Genomic DNA, 16,660 nt, shown 5'->3' on the forward strand with positions numbered 1-16,660 from the left:
CTCTTCTCTCAGAAACGGTTGCATTTATCGTCTGCAAAGCTATGTCGCGTGCTGCGGTATGCGGAGGCTCTAAAAGCACCATAGTAGAACACAGATGTAGCTTCTAAGTAGATGTAATAGCCAGTAAAATGTAATACAATTCAAGTTTTAGGTGTCGATTATTGACTTTTTACCCTTCTTTGCAGCCTTGGACATGAGTTATTAACTTAAGATTTTGCATGAAAGGGGGACTAGCAGCCTCGTTGCATGGGAGAATGATAAAAGTGTTCATATGCAGTAAAAACCTGAGAAATCCGTCCCTTTTTGTCATTTGTTATCGAACCGACTTAAAGCCAGATCGTCACATTGGCCGCACTTCTGTCTGAAACGGTTACATTTATCGTCTGCAAAGCTATGTCGCGTGCTGCGGTATGCGGATACACTAAAAGCACCATAGTAGAACACAGATGAAGCTTCTAAGTTGATGTATTAGCCAGTAAAATGTAATACAATTCAAGTTTTAGGTGTCGATTATTGACTTTTTACCCTTCTTTGCTGCCTTGGACATGAGTTAGGAACTTAAGATTTTGCATGAAAGGGGTACTAGCAGCCGCGTTGCATGGGAGAATGATAAAAGTGTTCATATGTAGTAAAAACCTGAGAAATCCGTCTGTTTTCGTCATATGTTATCGAATCGACTTAAAGCCAGATCGCCACATTGGCCGCACTTCTGTCGGAAACGGTTACATTCATCGTCTGCAAAGTTATGTCGCGTGCTGCGGTATGCGGAGACACTAAAAGCACCATAGTAGAACACAGATGAAGCTTCTAAGATGATGTAATAGCCAGTAAGAAGTAATATACTTCAAGTATTAGGTATCGATTATTGACTTTTTACCCTTCTTTGGTGCCTTGGACATGAGCTAGGAACTTAAGATTTTCATTGAAAGGAGGACTAGCAGCCGCGTTGCTTGGGAGAATGTAAAAAGTGTTCATATGCAGTAAAAACCTGAGAAATCCGTCCGTTTTCGTCATTTGTTATCGAATAGACGTAAAGCCAGACCGTCACATTGGCCGCTCTTCTCTCTGAACCGGTTACATTTATCGTCCGCAAAGCTATGACGCGTGCTGCGATACTCGGAGAAACTAAAAGCACCGTAGTAGAACACAGATGAAGCTTCTAAGTTGATATTATAGCTAGTAAGAAGTAGAACAATTCAAGTTTTAGGTATCGATTATTGACTTTTTAGCTGGCTTTGGTGCGTTGGACATGAGCTAGGACATTAAGATTCTGCATGAAAGGAGGACTAGCAGCCGAGTTGCACGGGGGAATGCGTAAAGTGTTCATATGTAGTAGAAACCTGAGAAATCCGTCCGTTTTCGTCATTTGTTATCAAATCGACTTAAAGCGAGATCGTCACATTGGCCGCTCTTCCCTCTGAAACGCTTACATTTATCGTGTGCAAAGCTATGTCGCGTGCTGCGATATGCGGAGACACATAAAGCACCATAGTAAAACACAGATGAAGCTTGTAAGTTGATGTAACAGCCAGTAAGGAGTAGTACAATTCAAGTTTTAGGTATCGATTATTTACCTTTTTCACTTCTTTGGTGCCTTGGACATGAGCTAGGGACTTAAGATTTTGCATGAAAGGAGGACTAGCAGCCGCGTTCACGGGAGAATGTGAAAAGAGTTCATATGTAGTAAAAACCTCAGATATCCGTCTGTTTTCGTCATATGTTATCGAATCGACTTAAAGCCAAATCGCCACTTTGGCCGCACTTCTGTCGGAAACGGTTACATTCATCGTCTGCAAAGTTATGTCGCGTGCTGCGGTATGCGGAGACACTAAAAGCACCATAGTAGAACACAGATGAACCTTCTAAGGTGATGTAATAGCCAGTTAGAAGTAGTACAATTCAAGTTTTAGGTATCGATTATTGACTTTTTGCCCTCCTTTGGTGCCTTGGACATAAGCTAGGACCTTAAGATTCTGCATTAAAGGAGGACTAGCAGCCGCGTTGCACGGGAGAATGTGTAAGGTGTTCATATGTAGTAAAAACCTGAGAAATCCGTCCGTTTTCGTCATTTGTTATCAAATCGACTTAACGCGATGTCGTCACATTGGCCGCCCTTCCCTCTGAAACGGTTACATTTATCGTCTGCAAAGCTATGACGCGTGCTGCGGTATTCGGAGACACAAAAAGCACCATAGTAGAGCACAGATGAAGCTTCTAAGTTGATGTTATAGCTAGTAAGAAGTAGAACAATTCTAGTTTTAGGTATCGACTATTGACTTTTTACCCTTCTTTGGTGCCTTGGACATGAGCTAGGATCTTAAGATTTTGCATGAATTGAGAACTAGCAGCCGCGTTGCAAGGGAGAATGTGAAAAGTGTTCATATGTAGTAAAAACTTGAGAAATCCGTCTGTTTTCGTCATTTGTTATCGAATCGACTTAAAGCCAGATCGTCACATTGGCCGCACTTCTGTCGGAAACGGTTACATTCATCGTCTGCAAAGTTGTTTCGCGTGCTGCGGTATGCGGAGACACTAAAAGCACCATAGTAGAACACAGATGAACCTTCTAAGGTGATGTAATAGCCAGTAAGAAGTAGTACCATTCAAGTTTTAGTTATCGATTATTGACATTTTGCCCTTCTTTGGTGCCTTAAACATGAGCTAGGACCTTACGATTCTGCATGAAAGGAGGACTAGCAGCCGCGTTTCAAGGGAGAATGTGAAATGTGTTCATATGTAGTAAAAACCTGAGAAATCCGTCCAATTTTGTCATTTGTTATCGAACCGACTTAAAGCCAGATCGTCACATTGGCCGCACTTCTGTCTGAAACGGTTACATTTATCGTCTGCAAAGCTATGTCGCGTGCTGCGGTATGCGGATACACTAAAAGCACCATAGTAGAACACAGATGAAGATTCTAAGTTGATGTAATAGCCAGTAAAATGTAATACAATTCAAGTTTTAGGTGTCGATTATTGACTTTTTACACTTCTTTGCTTTCTTGGACATGAGTTAGGAACTTAAGATTTTGCATGAAAGGGGGACTAGCAGATGCGTTGCATGGGAGCATGATAAAAGTGTTCATATGTAGCAAAAACCTGAGAAATCCGTCCGTTTTCGTCATTTGTTATCGAATCAACTTAAAGCCAGATTGTCACATTGGCCGCTCTTCTCTCAGAAACGGTTGTACTTATCGTCTGCAAAGCTATGTCGCGTGCTGCGGTATGCGGAGACACTAAGAGCACCATAGTAGAAAACAGATGAAGCTTCTAAGTTGATGTAATAGCCAGTAGGAAGTAGTACAATTCAAGTTTTAGTTATCGATTATTGACTTATTACCCTTCTTTGGTGCCTTGGACATGAGCTAGGAACTTAAGATTTTGCATGAAATGAGGACTAGCAGCCGAGATGCATGGGAAATGTGAAAAGTGTTCCTGTGTAGTAAAATCTGAGAAATCCGTCCGCTTTCGTCATTTCTTATCGAATCGACTTAAAGCCAGATCATCACATTGGCCGCTCTTCTGTCTGAATCTTTTACATTTATCGTCTGCAATTTTATGTCGCGTCTGCGGTATGCGGAGACACTAAGAGCACCATAGTAGAACACAGATGAAGCTTCTAAGTTGATGTAATAGCCAGTAAGAAGTAGTACAATTCAAGTTTTAGGTATCGATTATTGTCTTTTTAGCTGCCTTTGGGGCCTTGGACATGAGCTAGGAAGTTAAGGTTTTGCATGAAAGGAGGACTAGCAACCTCGTTGCACGGGAGCATGTCAAAAGTGTTCATATGTTGTAAAAACCTGAGAAATCCGTCTGTTTTCGACATATGTTATCGAATCGACTTAAAGCCAGATCGCCACATTGGCCGCACTTCTGTCGGAAACGGTTACATTTATCGTCTGCAAAGTTATGTCGCGTGCTGCGGTATGCGGAGACACTAAAAGCACCATAGTAGAACACAGATGAACCTTCTAAGGTGATGTAATAGCCAGTAAGAAGTAGTACCATTCAAGTTTTAGTTATCGATTATTGACTTTTTGCCCTTCTTTGGTGCCTTGGACATGAGCTAGGACCTTACGATTCTGCATGAAAGGAGGACTAGCAGCCGCGTTTCAAGGGAGAATGTGAAATGTGTTCGTATGTAGTAAAAACCTGAGAAATCCGTCCAATTTTGTCATTTTTTATCGAACCGACTTAAAGCCAGATCGTCACATTGGCCGCACTTCTGTCTGAAACGGTTACATTTATCGTCTGCAAAGCTATGTCGCGTGCTGCGGTATGCGGATACACTAAAAGCACCATAGTAGAACACAGATGAAGCTTCTAAGTTGATGTAATAGCCAGTAAAATGTAATACAATTCAAGTTTTAGGTGTCGATTATTGACTTTTTACACTTCTTTGCTGCCTTGGACATGAGTTAGGAACTTAAGATTTTGCATGAAAGGGGGACTAGCAGCCGCGTTGCATGGGAGCATGATAAAAGTGTTCATATGTAGCAAAAACCTGAGAAATCCGTCCGTTTTCGTCATTTGTTATCGAATCAACTTAAAGCCAGATCGTCACATTGGCCGCTCTTCTCTCAGAAACGGTTGCATGTATCGTCTGCAAAGCTATGTCGCGTGCTGCGGTATGCGGAGGCTCTAAAAGCACCATAGTAGAACACTGATGTAGCTTCTAAGTAGATGTAATAGCCAGTAAAATGTAATACAATTCAAGTTTTAGGTGTCGATTATTGACTTTTTACCCTTCTTTGCAGCCTTGGACATGAGTTATTAACTTAAGATTTTGCATGAAAGGGGGACTAGTAGCCGCGTTGCATGGGAGAATGTGAAAAGTTGTCATATGTAGTAAAAACCTGAGAAATCCGTCCGTTTTCGTCATTTGTTATCGAATCGATTTACAGCCAAATTGTCACATTGGCCGCTCTTCTCTCAGAAACGCTTGCATTTTAAGTCTGCAAAGCTATGTCGCGTGCTGCGGTATGCGGAGACACTAAAAGCACCATAGTAGAACACAGATGAACCTTCTAAGGTGATGTAATAGCCAGTTAGAAGTAGTACAATTCAAGTTTTAGGTATCGATTATTGACTTTTTGCCCTCCATTGGTGCCTTGGACATGAGCTAGGACCTTAAGATTCTGCATGAAAGGAGGACTAGCAGCCGCGTTGCACGGGAGAATGTGTAAAGTGTTCATATGTAGTAAAAACTTGAGAAATCCATCCGTTTTCGTCATTTGTTATCAAATCGACTTAACGCGAGGACGTCACATTGGCCGCCCTTCCCTCTGAAACGGTTGTACTTATCGTCCGCAATGCTATGTCACGTGCTGCGGTATGCGGAGACACTAAGAGCACCATAGTAGAAAACAGATGAAGCTTCTAAGTTGATGTAATAGCCAGTAGGAAGTAGTACAATTCAAGTTTTAGTTATCGATTATTGACTTATTACCCTTCTTTGGTGCCTTGGACATGAGCTAGGAACTTAAGATTTTGCATGAAATGAGGACTAGCAGCCGAGATGCATGGGAAATGTGAAAAGTGTTCCTGTGTAGTAAAATCTGAGAAATCCGTCCGTTTTCGTCATTTGATATCGAATCGACTCAAAGCCAGATCGTCACATTGGCCGCTCTTCAATCTGAAACGGTTACATCTATCGTCTGCAAAGCTATGACGCGTGCTGCGGTATGCGGATACACTAAAAGCACCATAGTAGAACACAGATGAAGCTTCTAAGTTGATGTAATAGCCAGTAAAATGTAATACAATTCAATTTTTAGGTGTCGATTATTGACTTTTTACACTTCTTTGATGCCTTGGACATGAGTTAGGAACTTAAGATTTTGCATGAAAGGGGGACTAGCAGCCGCGTTGCATGGGAGAATGTGAAAAATGGTCATATGTAGTAAAAACCTGAGTAATCCGTCCGTTTTCGTCATTTGTTATCGAATCGATTTACAGCCAAATTGTCACATTGGCCGCTCTTCTCTCAGAAACGGTTGCATTTTAAGTCTGCAAAGCTATGTCGCGTGCTGCGGTATGCGGAGGCTCTAAAAGCACCATAGTAGAACACAGTTGAAGCTTCTTAGTAGATGTAATAGCCAGTAAAATGTAATACAATTCAAGTTTTATGTGTCGATTATTGACTTTTTACCCTTCTTTGCTGCCTTGGATATGAGTTAGGAACTTAAGATTTTGCATGAAAGGGGGACTAGCAGCCGCGTTGCATGGGAGAATGATAAAAGTGTTCATATGTAGTAAAAACCTGAGAAATCCGTCCGCTTTCGTCATTTCTTATCGAATCAACTTAAAGCCAGATCGACACATTGGCCGCTCTTCTGTGTGAATCTTTCACATTTATCGTCTGCAAATTTATGTCGCGTGCTGCGGTATGCGGAGACACTAAGAGCACCATAGTAGAACACAGATGAAGCTTCTAAGTTGATGTAATAGCCAGTAAGAAGTAGTACAATTCAAGTTTTATTTATCGATTATTGTCTTTTTAGCTGCCTTTGGGGCCTTGGACATGAGCTAGGAAGTTAGGGTTCTGCATGAAAGGAGGACTAGCAACCTCGTTGCACGGGAGAATGTCAAAAGTGTTCATATGTTGTAAAAACCTGAGAAATCCGTCCGTTTTCGTAATTTGTCATCGAATCGAATTAAACTCAGATCGTCACATTGGCCGCTCTTCTCTCTAAAACGGTTACATTTATCGTCTGCAAAGCTATGACGCGTGCTGCGGTATTCGGAGACACTAAAAGCACCATAGTAGAACACAGATGAAGCTTCTAAGTTGATGTTATAGCTAGTAAGAAGTAGTAGAATTCAAGTTTTAGGTATCGATTATTGACTTTTTACCCTTCTCTGGTGCCTTCGACATGAGCTAGGAACTTAAGATTTTGCATGAAATGAGAACTATCAGCCGCGTTGAAAGGGAGAATGTGAAAAGTGTTCATATGTAGTAAAATCCTGAGAAATCCCTCTGTTTTCGTCATTTGTCACTGAATCGACTTAAAGCCAGATCGTCACATTAGCCGCACTTCTGTCAGAAACGGTTACATTCATCGTCTGCAAAGTTATGTCGCGTGCTGCGGTATGCGGAGACACTAAAAGCACCATAGTAGAACACAGATGAACCTTCTAAGGTGATGTTATAGCCAGTTAGAAGTAGTACAATTCAAGTTTTAGGTATCGATTATTGACTTTTTGCCCTCCATTGGTGCCTTGGACATGAGCTAGGACCTTAAGATTCTGCATGAAAGGAGGACTAGCAGCCGCGTTGCACGGGAGAATGTGTAAAGTGTTCATATGTAGTAAAAACTTGAGAAATCCGTCCGTTTTCGTCATTTGTTATCAAATCGACTTAACGCGAGGACGTCACATTGGCCGCCCTTCCCTCTGAAACGGTTGTACTTATCGTCCGCAATGCTATGTCGCGTGCTGCGGTATGCGGAGACACTAAGAGCACCATAGTAGAAAACAGATGAAGCTTCTAAGTTGATGTAATAGCCAGTAGGAAGTAGTACAATTCAAGTTTTAGTTATCGATTATTGACTTATTACCCTTCTTTGGTGCCTTGGACATGAGCTAGGAACTTAAGATTTTGCATGAAATGAGGACTAGCAGCCGAGATGCATGGGAAATGTGAAAAGTGTTCCTGTGTAGTAAAATCTGAGAAATCCGTCCGTTTTCGTCATTTGATATCGAATCGACTCAAAGCCAGATCGTCACATTGGCCGCTCTTCAATCTGAAACGGTTACATCTATCGTCTGCAAAGCTATGACGCGTGCTGCGGTATGCGGATACACTAAAAGCACCATAGTAGAACACAGTTGAAGCTTCTTAGTAGATGTAATAGCCAGTAAAATGTAATACAATTCAAGTTTTATGTGTCGATTATTGACTTTTTACCCTTCTTTGCTGCCTTGGATATGAGTTAGGAACTTAAGATTTTGCATGAAAGGGGGACTAGCAGCCGCGTTGCATGGGAGAATGATAAAAGTGTTCATTTGTAGTAAAAACCTGAGAAATCCGTCCGCTTTCGTCATTTCTTATCGAATCAACTTAAAGCCAGATCGACACATTGGCCGCTCTTCTGTGTGAATCTTTCACATTTATCGTCTGCAAATTTATGTCGCGTGCTGCGGTATGCGGAGACACTAAGAGCACCATAGTAGAACACAGATGAAGCTTCTAAGTTGATGTAATAGCCAGTAAGAAGTAGTACAATTCAAGTTTTATTTATCGATTATTGTCTTTTTAGCTGCCTTTGGGGCCTTGGACATGAGCTAGGAAGTTAAGGTTCTGCATGAAAGGAGGACTAGCAACCTCGTTGCACGGGAGAATGTCAAAAGTGTTCATATGTTGTAAAAACCTGAGAAATCCGTCCGTTTTCGTAATTTGTCATCGAATCGAATTAAACTCAGATCGTCACATTGGCCGCTCTTCTCTCTAAAACGGTTACATTTATCGTCTGCAAAGCTATGACGCGTGCTGCGGTATTCGGAGACACTAAAAGCACCATAGTAGAACACAGATGAAGCTTCTAAGTTGATGTTATAGCTAGTAAGAAGTAGTAGAATTCAAGTTTTAGGTATCGATTATTGACTTTTTACCCTTCTTTGGTGCCTTGGACATGAGCTAGGAACTTAAGATTTTGCATGAAATGAGAACTATCAGCCGCGTTGAAAGGGAGAATGTGAAAAGTGTTCATATGTAGTAAAATCCTGAGAAATCCGTCTGTTTTCGTCATTTGTCACTGAATCGACTTAAAGCCAGATCGTCACATTAGCCGCACTTCTGTCAGAAACGGTTACATTCATCGTCTGCAAAGTTATGTCGCGTGCTGCGGTATGCGGAGACACTAAAAGCACCGTAGTAGAACACAGATGAACCATCTAAGGTGATGTAATAGCCAGTAAGAAGTAGTTGAATTAAAGTTTTAGCCAGTAAGAAGTAGTACAATTCAAGTTTTAGGTATCGATTATTGACTTTTTATCTGGCTTTGGTGACTAGGACATGAGCTAGGATCTTAAGATTCTGCATGAAAGGATGACTAGCAGCCGAGTTGCACGGGAGGATGAGAAAAGTGTTCATATGTAGTAAAAACCTGAGAAATCCGTTCGTTTTCGTCATTTGCTATCGAACAGACGTAAAACCAGATCGTCACATTGGCGCTCTTCTCTCTGAAACGGTTGTACTTATCGTCTGCAAAGCTATGTCGCGTGCTGCGGTATGCGGAGACACTAAAAGCACCATAGTAGAACACAGATGAAGCTTCTAAGTTGATGTAATAGAAAGTAAGATGTAGTACACTTCAAGTTTTAGGTATCGATTATTGACTTTTTACCCTTCTTTGGCGCCTTGGACATGAGCTAGGGACTTAAGGTTTTCCATGAAAGGAGGACTAGCAGCCGCGTTGCACTGGAGAATGTGAAAAGTGTTCATATGTTGTAAAAACCTGAGAAATCCGTCCGTATTCGTCATTTGTTATCGAATAGACTTAAAGCCAGATCGTCACATTAGCCGCACTTCTGTCAGAAACGGTTACATTCATCGTCTGCAAAGTTATGTCGTGTGGTGCGGTAGGCGGAGACTCTAAAAGCACCATAGTAGAACACAGATGAACCATCTAAGGTGAAAGGAGGACTAGCAGCCGAGTTGCATGGTAGAATGTGAAAAGTGTTCATATGTAATAAAAACCTGAGAAATCCGTCCGCTTTCTTCATTTGTTATCGAATGGACTCAAAGCCAGATCGTCACATTGGCCGCTCTTCTCTCTGAAACGGTTTTACTTATCGTCTGCAAAGCTATGTCGCGTGCTGCGGTATGCGGAGACACTAAAAGCACCATAGTTGAACACAGATGAAGCTTCTTACTTGATGTAAAAGCGAGTAAGAAGTAGTACAATTTAAGTTTTAGGTGTCGATTATTGACTATTTAGGTGGCTTTGGTGCCTTGGACATGAGCTAGGAACTTAATATTCTGCATGAAAGGAGGACTACCATCCGAGTTGCATGGTAGAATGTGAAAAGTGTTCATATGTTGTAAAAACCTGAGAAAACCGTCTGTTTTCGTCATTTGTTATCGAATGGACTCAAAGCCAGATCGTCACATTGGCCGCTCTTCTCTCTGAAACGGTTGTACTTACCGCTGCGAAGCTATGTCGCGTGCTGCGGTATGCGCAGATACCAAAAGCACCATAGTAGAACACAGATGAAGTTTCTAAGTTGATGTAATAGCCAGTAAGAAGTAGTACAATTCAAGTTTTAGGTTTCGATTATTGACTTTTTAGCTGGCTTTGGAGCCTTGGACATGAGTTAGGACCTTAAGATTCTGCATGAAAGGAGGACTAGCAGCCGAGTTGCATGGGAGAATTTGGAAAGTGTTCATATGTAGTAAAAACCTGAGAAATCCGTCCGTTTTCGTCATTTGGTATCGAATCGATTTAAAGCCAGATCGTCACATTGGCCGCTCTTCTCTCTGAAACGGTTGTACTTATCGTCTGCAAAGCTATGTCCCGTGCTGCGGTATTCGGAGACACTAAAAGCACCATAGTAGAACACAGATGAAGCTTCTAAGTTGATGTAAAAGCGAGTAAGAAGTAGTACAATTCAAGTTTTAGGTATCGATTATTGACTTTTTAGCTGGCTTTGGTGCATTGGACATGAGCTAGGACCTTAAGATTCTGCATGAAAGGAGGACTAGCAGCCGCGTTGCACGGGAGAATTTGAAAAGTGTTCATATGTAGTAAAAACCTGAGATATCCGTCCGTTTTCGACATTTGTTATCGAATCGACTTAAAGCCAGATCGTCACATTGGCCGCTCTTCTCTCTGAAACGGTTTTACTTATCGTCTGCAAAGCTATGTCGCGTGCTGCGGTATGCGGTGACACTAAAATCAATATAGTAGTACACAGATGAAGCTTCCAAGTTGAAGTAATAGCCACTAATATGTAGTACAATTTAAGTTTTAGGTATCGATTATTGACTTTTTAGCTGGCTTTGGTGCCTTGGACATGAGCTAGGACCTTCTGATTCTGCATGAAAGGAGGACTAGCAACCGAGTTTAACGGGACAATGTGAAAAGTGTTCATATGTAGTAAAAACATGAGAAATCCGTCGGTTTTCGTCATTTCTTATCAAATCGACTAAAAGCCAAATCGTCACATTGGCCGCTCTTCTCTCAGAAACGTTTGTACTTATCGTCTGCAAAGTTATGTCGTGTGCTGCGGTATCCGGAGACACTAAAAGCACCATAGTAGAACACAGATGAAGCTTCTAAGTTGTTGTAATAGCCAGTAAGAAGTAGTACAATTCAAGTTTTAGGAATCGATTATTGACTTTTTAGCTGGCTTTGGTGCCTTGGACATTAGCTAGGACTTTAAGATTCTGCATGAAAGGAGGACTAGCAGCCGCGTTGCACGGGAGAATGTGAAAAGTGTTCATATGTAGTAATAACCTGAGAAACCCGTCCGTTTTCGTCATTTGTTATCGAATTGACTCAAAGCCAAATCGTCACATTGGCCACTCTTCTCTCCGAAACGGTTGTACTTATCGTCTGCATAGCTTTGTTGCGTGCTGCAGTATGCGGAGACACTAAAAGCACCATAGTAGAACACAGATGAAGCTTCTAAGTTGATGTAATAGCCAGTAAGAAGTAGTACAATTGAAGTATTAGGTATCGATTATTGACTTTTTAGCTGGCTTTAATGCCTTGCACATGAGCGAGGACCTTAAGATTCTGCATGAAAGGAGGACTAGCAGCCGCGTTGCACGGGAGAATGTGAAAAGTGTTCATATGTAGTAATAACCTGAGAAACCCGTCCGTTTTCGTCATTTGTTATCGAATCGACTTAAAGCCAGGTCGTCATATTGGCCGCCCTTCTCTCTGAAACGGTTGTACTTATCATCTGCAAAGCTATGTCGGGTGCTGCGGTATGCGGAGACACTAAAAGCACCATAGTAGAACACAGATGAAGCTTTTAATTTGATGTAATAGCCAGTAAGATGTAGTACAATTCCAGTTTTAGGTATCGATTTTTCACATTTTAGCTGGCTTTGGTGCCTTGGACATGAGCTAGTACCTTAAGATTCTGCATGAAAGTAGGACTAGCAGTCGAGTTGCACGGGAGAATTTGAAAAGTGTTCATATGTAGTAAAAACCTGAGAAATCCGTCCGTTTTCGTTATTTGTTATCGAATCGACTTAAAGCCAGGTCGTCATATTGGCCGCCCTTCTCTCTGAAACGGTTGTACTTATCATCTGCAAAGCTATGTCGTGTGCTGCGGTATGCGGAGACGCTAAAAGCACCATAGTAGAACACAGATGAAGCTTCTAAGTTGATGCAATAGCCAGTAAGAAGTAGTACAATTGAAGTATTAGGTATCGATTATTGACTTTTTAGCTGGCTTTGGTGCCTTGGACATGAGCTAGGACCTTCTGAATGTGCATGAAATGAGGACTAGCAACCGAGTTGCATGGGACAATGTGAAAAGTGTTCATATGTAGTAAAAACCTGAGAAATCCGTCGGTTTTCGTCATTTGTTATCAAATCTACTGAAAGCCAGGTCGTCACATTGGCCGCTATTCTCTCTGAAACGGTTGTACTTATCGTCTGCAAAGCTATGTCGCTTGCTGCGGTACGCGGTGCCACTAAAAGCACCATAGTAGAACACAGATGAAGCTTCTAAGTTGATGTAATAGCCAGTAAGAAGTAGTACAATTCAAGTTTTAGGTATCGATTATTGACTTTTTAGCTGCCTTTGGTGCCTTGGACATGAGCTAGTTCCTTTAGATTCTGCATGAAAGGAGGACAAGCAGCTGAGTTGCATGGGAGAATGTGAAAAGTGTTCATATGTAGTAAAAACCTGAGAATTTCGTCCGTTTTCGTCATTTGTTATCGAATCGACTAAAAGCCATATCGTCACATTGGCCTCTCTTCTCTCAGAAAAGTTTGTACTTATCGCCTGCAATGCTATGTCGTGTGCTGCGGTATCCGGAGACACTAAAAGCACCATAGTAGAACACAGATGAAGCTTCTACGTTGTTGTAATAGCCGATGAGAAGAGGTACAATTCAAGTTTTAGGAATCGATTATTGACTTTTTAGCTGGCTTTGGTGCCTTGGACATTAGCTAGGACTTTAAGATTCTGCATGAAAGGAGGACTAGCAGCCGCGTTGCATGGGAGAACGTGAAAAGTGTTCATATGTAGTAAAAACCCGAGAATTCCGTCCGTTTTCGTCATTTGTTATCAAATCGACTTAACGCCAGGTAGTCACATTGGCCGCTCTTCTCTCTGAAACGGTTGTACTTATCGTCTGCAAAGCTATGTCGCTTGCTGCGGTACGCGGTGCCACTAAAAGCACCATAGTAGAACACAGATGAAGCTTCTAAGTTGATGTAATAGCCAGAAAGAAGAAGTACAATTCAAGTTTTAGGTATCGATTATTGACTTTTTAGCTGGCTTTGGTGCCTTGGACATTCGCTAGGACTTTAAGATTCTGCATGAAAGGAGGACTAGCAGCCGCGTTGCATGGGAGAATGTGAAAAGTGTTCATATGTAGTAAAATCCTGAGAAATCCGTCCGTTTTCGTCATTTGTTATCGAATTGACTCAAAGCCAAATCGTCACATTGGCCGCTCTTCTCTCTGAAACGGTTGTACTTATCGTCTGCGAAGCTATGTCGCGTGCTGCGGTATGCGGAGACACTAAAAGCACCATAGTAGAACACAGATGAAGATTCAAAGTTGATGTAATAGCCAGTAAGATGTAGTACAATTCAAGTTTTAGGTATCGATTATTGACTTTTTAGCTGCCTTTGGAGCCTTGGACATGAGCTAGGACCTTAAGATTCTGCATGAAAGGAGGACTAGCAGCCGAGTTGCATGGGAGAATGTGAAAAGTGTTCATATATAGTAAAAACCTGAGAAATCGGTTCGTTTTCATCATTTGTTATCGAATCGACTTAAAGCCAGATCGTCACATTGGCCGCTCTTCTCTCTGAAATGGTTGTACTTATCGTGTGCAAAGCTATGTCACGTGCTGCGGTATGCGGAGACACTAAAAGTACCATAGTAGAACACAGATGAAGCTTCTAAGTTGATGTAATAGATAGTAAGAAGTAGTACAGTTCGAGTTTTAGGTATCGATTATTGACTGTTTAGCTGGCTTTGGTGCCTTGGACATGAGCTAGGACCTTAAGATTCTGCATGAAAGGAGGACTAGCAGCCGAGTTGCACGGGAGAATGTGAAAAGTGTTCATATGTAGTAAAAACCTGAGAAATCCATCCGTTTTCGTCATTTGTTATCGACGAATCGACTTGAAGCCAGATCGTCAAATTGGCCGCTCTTCTCTCTGAAACGGTTGTACTTATCGTCTGTAAAGCAATGTCTCGTGCTGCGGTATGCGGACACACAAAGAGCACCATAGTAGAACACAGATGAAGCTTCTAAGTTGATGTAATAGCCAGTAACAAGTAGTACAGTTCAGGTTTTAGGTATCGATTATTGACATTTTAGCTGGCTTTGGTGCCTTGGACATGAGCTAGGACTTCACGATTCTGCATGAAAGGAGGACTAGCAGCCGTGTTGCACGGGAGAATGTGAAAAGTGTTCATATGTAGTAAAAATCTGAGAATTCCGTCCGTTTTCATCATTTGTTATCGAATCGACTTAAAACCAGATCGTCACATTGGCCGCTCTTGTCTCTGAACGGTTGCACTTATCGTCTGCAAAGCTATGACGCGTGCTGCGGTATGTGGAGGCACTACAAGCACCATAGTAGAACACAGATGATGCTTCTAAATTGATGCAATAGCCAGTAAGAAGTAGTACAGTTCAAGTTTTAGGTATCGATTATTGACATTTTAGCTGGCTTTGGTGCCTTGGACATGAGCTAGGACCTTAAGATTCTTCATGAAAGGAGGACTAGCAGCCGAGTAGCATGGTAGAATGTGAAAAGTGTTCATATGTAGTAAAAACGTGAGAAATCCGTCCGTTTTCGTCATTTGTTATCGAGTCGACTTGAAGCCAGATCGTCAAATTGGCCGCTCTTCTCTCTGAAACGGTTGTACTTATCGTCTGTAAAGCTATGTCTCGTGCTGCGGTATGCGGACACACAAAGAGTACCATAGTAGAACACAGATGAAGCTTCTAAGTTGATGTAATAGGCAGTAAGAAGTAGTACAGTTCAAGTTTTAGGTATCGATTAATGACATTTTAGCTGGCTTTGGTGCCTTGGACATGAGCTAGGACTTCAAGATTATGCATGAAAGGAGGACTAGAAGCCGTGTTGCACGGGAGAATGTGAAAAGTGTTCATATGTAGTAAAAATCTGAGAATTCCGTCCGTTTTCGTCATTTGTTATCGAATCGACTTAAAACCATATCGTCACATTGGCCGCTCTTCTCTCTGAACGGTTGCACTTATCGTCTGCAAAGCTATGACGCGTGCTGCGGTATGTGAAGACACTAAAAGCACCATAGTAGAACACAGATGAACCTTCTAAGTTGATGTAATAGCCAGTAAGAAGTAGTACAATTCAAGTTTTAGGTATCGATTATTGACATTTTAGCTGCCTTTGGTGCCTTGGACATGAGCTATGACCTTTAGATTCTGCATGAAATGAGGACTAGCAGCCGAGTGTCATGGGAGAATGTGAAAAGTGTTCATATGTAGTAAAAACCTGAGAAATCCGTTCGTTTTCATCATTTGTTATCGAATCGACTTAAAGCCAGATCGTCACATTGGCCGCTCTTCTCTCTGAAATGGTTGTACTTATCGTGTGCAAAGCTATGTCGCGTGCTGCGGTAGGCGGAGACACTAAAAGCAATATAGTAGAACACAGATGAAGCTTCTAAGTTGATGTAATAGCCAGTAAGAAGTAGTACAGTTCAAGTTTTAGGTATCGATTATTGACATTTTAGCTGGCTTTGGTGCCTTGGACATGAGCTAGGACTTCAAGATTCTGCATGAAAGGACGACTAGCAGCCGTGTTGCACGGGAGAATGTGAAAAGTGTTCATATGTAGTAAAAATCTGAGAATTCCGTCCGTTTTCGTCATTTGTTATCGAATCGACTTAAAACCAGATCGTCACATTGGCCGCTCTTGTCTCTGAACGGTTGCACTTATCGTCTGCAAAGCTATGTCGCGTGCTGCGGTATGCGGAGACACTAAAAGCACCAGAGTAGAACACAGATGAAGCTTTTAAGTTGATGTAATAGCCAGTAAGAAGTAGTACAATTCAAGTTTTAGGTATCGATTATTGACTTTTTAGCTGCCTTTGGTGCCTTGGACATGAGCTGGACCTTAAGATTCTGCATGAAAGGAGGACTAGCAGCCTAGTTGCAAGGTAGAATGTGAAAAGTGTTCATATGTAGTAAAAACCTGAGAAATCCGTCCGTTTTCGTCATTTGTTATCGAATCGACTTAAAGCGAGATCGTCACATTGGCCGCTCTTTCCTCTGAAACGGTTGTACTTATCGTCTGCATAGCTTTGTTGCGTGCTGCAGTATGCGGAGACACTAAAAGCACCATAGTAGAACACAGATGAAGCTTCTAAGTTGAAGTAATAGCCAGTAAGAGGTAGTACAATTCAAGTTTTAGGTATCGATTATTGACTTTTTAGCTGGCATTGGTGCCTTGGACATTAGCTAGGACT

This window comes from Schistocerca gregaria, unplaced genomic scaffold (assembly GCF_023897955.1).
Source record: "Schistocerca gregaria isolate iqSchGreg1 unplaced genomic scaffold, iqSchGreg1.2 ptg000526l, whole genome shotgun sequence".
Classification (NCBI taxonomy): Eukaryota; Metazoa; Arthropoda; class Insecta; order Orthoptera; family Acrididae; genus Schistocerca; species Schistocerca gregaria.